We start from the raw sequence: 5153 nt of genomic DNA on the forward strand, positions 1-5153 counted from the left end.
CGCCATCACCGTCGCAGGCTGTGACCGCGCAGCACCCACTATGGTGGGAGGAGCTCCGAACGCCCACGGGTGGGGGAGGGGTGCCTCGTACCCGCGGCAGGGGCGGAGGAGGACGGGGCTTGGGGAGAGGGCGGCTTCCGCAGGCTGGGACTGGGGGCGAGGGGGGCGACCCACACATGGGATCTCCCAGCACCCGGAAACTGGGAACTGAAGGGAATTAGGAGTAAGAGTTTCCTAACACCCAGTGGTGGGGCACACGCAGTCCCCCAGGAGGCTGGGATCTTGAGCCCTTGCGTTAGAACGCCTGCCCTAGGCCTGTGGCCTGGCAAGCCCACTAATGCCTCAAGTTACCGGTCTCCCCCATCTCTACTAATCCATTCACCGCCCCTCAGCCTCCAGCGCACCATCATCTGATACCCAATCCCAAATTCTCTGGATATCTACTAAATACCAAATATTTCTAGAATCATCAATTCCCATCCTCCCACCGTGCCTCCAAACCTTCACCTTCTCTTGTCTGGATTAGGGAGACTCCTCAAGTCCCCACTCCCTAACCTTGTTTCCTTCCCTCAGCAAGATCCCTTCTGGCTCTCTGGTGGATCTTGGCCTTGGTCACTCCTCAGCTGACAAGTCCCTGCTGGGAAGCCCTACTAGACTACAATACACACCCTTCCCGCCTCACCATGAGGTATCCCTTTTATCTACTCCTACATTACAGTGCAGCTCTGCCTTTTTGCTGTCTCCTCCATTTGACTGTCAGGTCCATCTGCTTGCTGTCCCTGTAGCAACTAGTGCAAAGTAGATGTTCAGTAAAGATTTGTTGGATCCATGTGTGCATTCTTAACTTGCAAATCAGTCCCTGTCCACAGGCTACTGACCTCCTTTCCTCCCAACACACACATGACTTTCAGAGTCTCAGCTCCTCACTGAGGGGGTGGGGGGTGTCCTCAGGGTGCCATGATGAAGTCCCAGTGACTCCTCCAGCTCACTTCCTCCCACCCTCACTTTATGCTCCTGTAACAAATCACCCATGGTGCTTTCCAACCTCTGGAGCTCTGTTTGGCTGCTCCCCATGCCCCACACCCCCTGGCTTCCTGCCAGGAAGTTTTTCTTTTCTTTTCTTTTCTTTTTAAGATTTTCTTTATTTATTTGACAGAGAGAGATCACAAGTAGGCAGAGAGGCAGGCAGAGAGAGAGGGGGAAGCAGGCTCCCTGCTGAGCAGAGATCCTGATGTGGGGCTCAATCCCAGGACCCTGAGATCATAACCCACTGAACCACCCAGGCGCCCCCCGGGGAAGTTTTTCTGATACACCACCCTCTCTGCCACTAGGAGGCAGGGGCTCTTCTGGGCATCCTTGTGATAGCCTGTTTGGGTTTTCTGTTACAAAACAGCCTGTGCATACTCCATTGGGACATTTCTCTGGAAATTGGTTAATTGAAGGACTTATCTAGTATTTTAGTGACTTCCATGTACCAAATCCTATATTGGACGTGAGAATATAAAATTTTTATAGGGCCCCTCCCCAAGCTGCTTCATCCACTTATTTTCGAATGATCCATTTTTGAGCTCTTCTCCCCCGAACAGTGGCTGTGCTTAACCATTGCCAAATCTTCAGTGCTACACAGAGTCTGCAAAGAATAGATGCAGAATAAACCAACTAGAGTGTGAGGGAGGTCTAGACCTCCAAGGGCCAAGAGGGCTGTCGGTGCTGAGTCCCAGGCAATGCCTGGGGGCCCCCATGTGCAGGCACACAATTCTTTCTGCCACAGGGGAACCGTCTGCTTTGCAGGCTCTCCCCGCTTGGGCTTTCTTTGCCTCCTGAAAGCCCAGGGCATGCCTCAGCCCTAAGCCCGCCTGCACATGCGCTGCTCTCCAAGCACGCCGGTCCTGGGTAATTTTGCTTAGAGCATTCAAAGACCTCAGGAGGTTGTGGATCCACACCTCTCACAGCTATCTCCATACAGCTTTCTTTCTTTTCTTTTCTAAACAGAGATCACAAGCAGGCAGAGCAGCAGGCAGAGAGAGAAGGGGAAGCAGGCTCCCTGCTGAGCAGAGAGCCTGATGCGGGGCTTGATCCCTGGACCCCGAGATCAGGACACGAGCTGAAGGCAGAGGCTTAACCCACTGAGCCACCCAGGAGCCCCTACATACAGCTTTTTCAACAAGCTCTTCCTTCTTAGTTCTCAGACTCTTGGTTTACGATGCACTGGCAATGATAGTTTGGGAATAGGCAGATGGTGATGGACAAAATATACCACGCACCCCTGAAGACTCCATGCCCTGTGCTTTGCCCCCCTCCCTCCCTCCTTCCAGGACTCTAAGTCTAATCTTAGCTCTAGCCAGCAAGGGCTGCTGTCCACACTCTGAGTGCACCGTCCTCTTCAGGCCCCCTTTTCTCCAAGCATTCATTTCCTCATCCATTCACTCATTCAACAAACATGTGAGCCCTTCTTTCCCCTGGTACTCGGGGACTCTGGAGATAGAAGTCTGAGCCTCTGGGAGCTTGTAGGAGGGCCTCCCCTACTCTGGTGCTTCTCACCTGGTAGCTTCTGTGCCCAATCCCTGGTAGGTCCTGGCTGAGCCAGAATGAGTACCAGGGGTCCTGCAGTGCTGTTCTGCCAAAGGACTAGAAACACCCACAGGGCCACACCCACGGCACAGCTGGACGCCCAGGCATTTCCCCAGAGGGCTCCCCACATCCTGCTGCCCCCAAGAAATCCTCTGGAAACCACATGTCATCGCTTTAATACTGTGTAATACTTTCTTTTAAAATACAGTCTCTTCTGAGGTAGACAGACCACAACTGCAGAGCATCGTCAGACAGGAGATAAATACGTCCATGTACAACACGCAGCAAAATGAGGTAGAAATGGTTACAGCTGGGGGAGAGGACCCCAACCCCAGTGTGGGTAGATAAGGAGGGCCAGCTTGCCAAGTCCGCCCGCCCTCCCCCAATGCCTGCCCCTGGATTCTTTGGTATGCCCCCCCCACATTGCCAGGGCTGGACCCGCCCTTCCCCCCCCCCCCCCCCCGACCCACCCCAGTGCCCATGAGGTAGGTGCTAGTAGACTGGGGGCCGTCTCCTTGTGCAAAGTTCCCCAAGGCCAGTAGAGGAGGCAGTGGGGGCCCTGGGTCTCAGGGAGCTCCTCCCTTGGCCCCCAGCTGCCTGCCTCTTGAAGGGAAGGCTGGGATCCCAACCCCACTTCCCCATGCCCTCCACCACCCCCCATAAACGTACACACACCTGAGAGAACTTCCTCATGCCCTGCTCCCTCCAAATGGCCTTTCACAGCAGTGTAGAGGCACCAAAGCCCTGCAGCCAACCAGCTCGGAGGAGAGGAGGCCCCAAAAGACAAAGGATGAAAAGGAGGGAAAAACAGAGCAGCTTTCCTGTTAGCACTCCTAGCGCAGAACAGGCCCTCAGCATCTTGGCACCTGAAATGTCCCCCATGGACACCCTTCCAGCTGGGAGTGGGAAATGGTACAGAGACTGTAGGAGCCATAATGGAATGTGGGAGGGGGCGCTGGGGGAGAGAGAGAAGAGGTAAGGTGAGGGCTTGCATCCTACTTTGGAGCAAAGGTCAGAGCTGTGAAATGGGCTCCCTGAGGGGGAGGAAGACAAACCAAAGCCCTGTCAAGGGAAAGTTGCTGGGAAGGAGAGGAGTATTATTCTCACAAGGAAGGGTCCCCAAGCCTGGCTTCCAGTGGAAATTTTGGGTGGGACTGAAAATAAATCCCCCACTTCAGGGAAAAACAGTCTACCCATCTCCTTCATACTCTCACAGCCCCTGAAGCTCCCAACCTAGGACCCTAGGATAATGGGAGAGGCACCTTCTTCTAATCGGTGCTCACTCCTCCTTGGAGCCTCCCAACACACGGGGAAGCAGAGCCTGTAGTCAGTTTTGTGCCCCACCAGACTTGTGGCCACACCGTCTTCTCTCCCAAGGGAATCCTCCTAACATAAGTTATAGACGACCTCTCCCTGTGAAAGGCCAGGTGAGAGAAGCTCTCTGGGAACTTCCTGCCTAGGTCACCCTCCCACCTGGGCCCTCTCTTTCCTGGGGCAGGAAAGGGGGCAAGGGGCATCCCTCTGGATAACACTAAACAGCTAACACTAAGCTGGGGGATGAGGCTCAGCGGGGAGAGCAGCAGGACCTACCTCTTCTCAAATCCCACAACCCACTCCCCCACACCTCTGGCTACAACCTTGGACCTGGGGAGGAAGCCCTAGAAATACATTCCGCTTCTGTCCCAGGAAGAGCAGGGGTTTCAGTGTGGCTCTGAGTCTTCCTCTCCTCTTCCCCACCTCACTTTGAGTCTCCTGGGAGAATTTGCTCCCTGGGGAGGGGTCAGGGGGCAGGGAACACACAGGAGAGCAGCCAAAGTCTAACATTCTTTCTGAGGTCAGTTTCTTCCTGAGTTGTCAAAACAAAACAACAAACAGCAAATTCTACACATCTTACAAAAATAAGAGGCCTAAAATATTAAACAAGCTACATTTCTGGGATTTCCCCCTCAAAAACAAACAAAAACCCTTCTTTGGGTGTTTTTTTTTTCTTTTTTCTTTTTTTCTTTTGCTTGCCCTACCCCCTAAGACCCAAGGATACAGCTGGGTGAGTGATATTGGGGTGGGAGGGAACTCCCTACCCTCTCCACCTCAGCCCCTGGACTTCCAGATCTCCTGCAAAGGAACACTGCTTTCTTTTGAATGAGAGGGACCAAGAGAAACAGAGGCTGGAAAGCAAGGGAGGGACAGAAGCACAGAGGGTGATAGATGGAGAGACAGGGGAAGGAGGAGCAAAAGAGAAACAGGGCCAGCATATGAGGTCAGTGACAAAACCACAGAGAGAGAAAACTACGCTAATGCAGAGAAAGATGGGGAAGGAGGGAGCCACTAAGAGAGCGAGGAGACAAAAGGATTGTGGCGAGGGCGCAGGAGTTCCTTAGGCCCCGGGTGCCAGCCCATCCCGGGTCTGCCCGTCGGCTGGGCGGAGATGGCGAGTTTCCCGTCCACAATAAATAGGAAAAACCTGAGTACACAGCGCATATGGCATCTATCTGCCTAGCAGAATCATTTTCCTTCCCACGGAAAAAAAAAAAAAAAAAAAATCCACCAGCAGCCCCTCCCATCCCCCAGCCCACTTTCATCAC

The sequence above is a fragment of the Mustela nigripes genome, chromosome 6, assembly GCF_022355385.1.
Source record: "Mustela nigripes isolate SB6536 chromosome 6, MUSNIG.SB6536, whole genome shotgun sequence".
Taxonomy (NCBI): Eukaryota; Metazoa; Chordata; class Mammalia; order Carnivora; family Mustelidae; genus Mustela; species Mustela nigripes.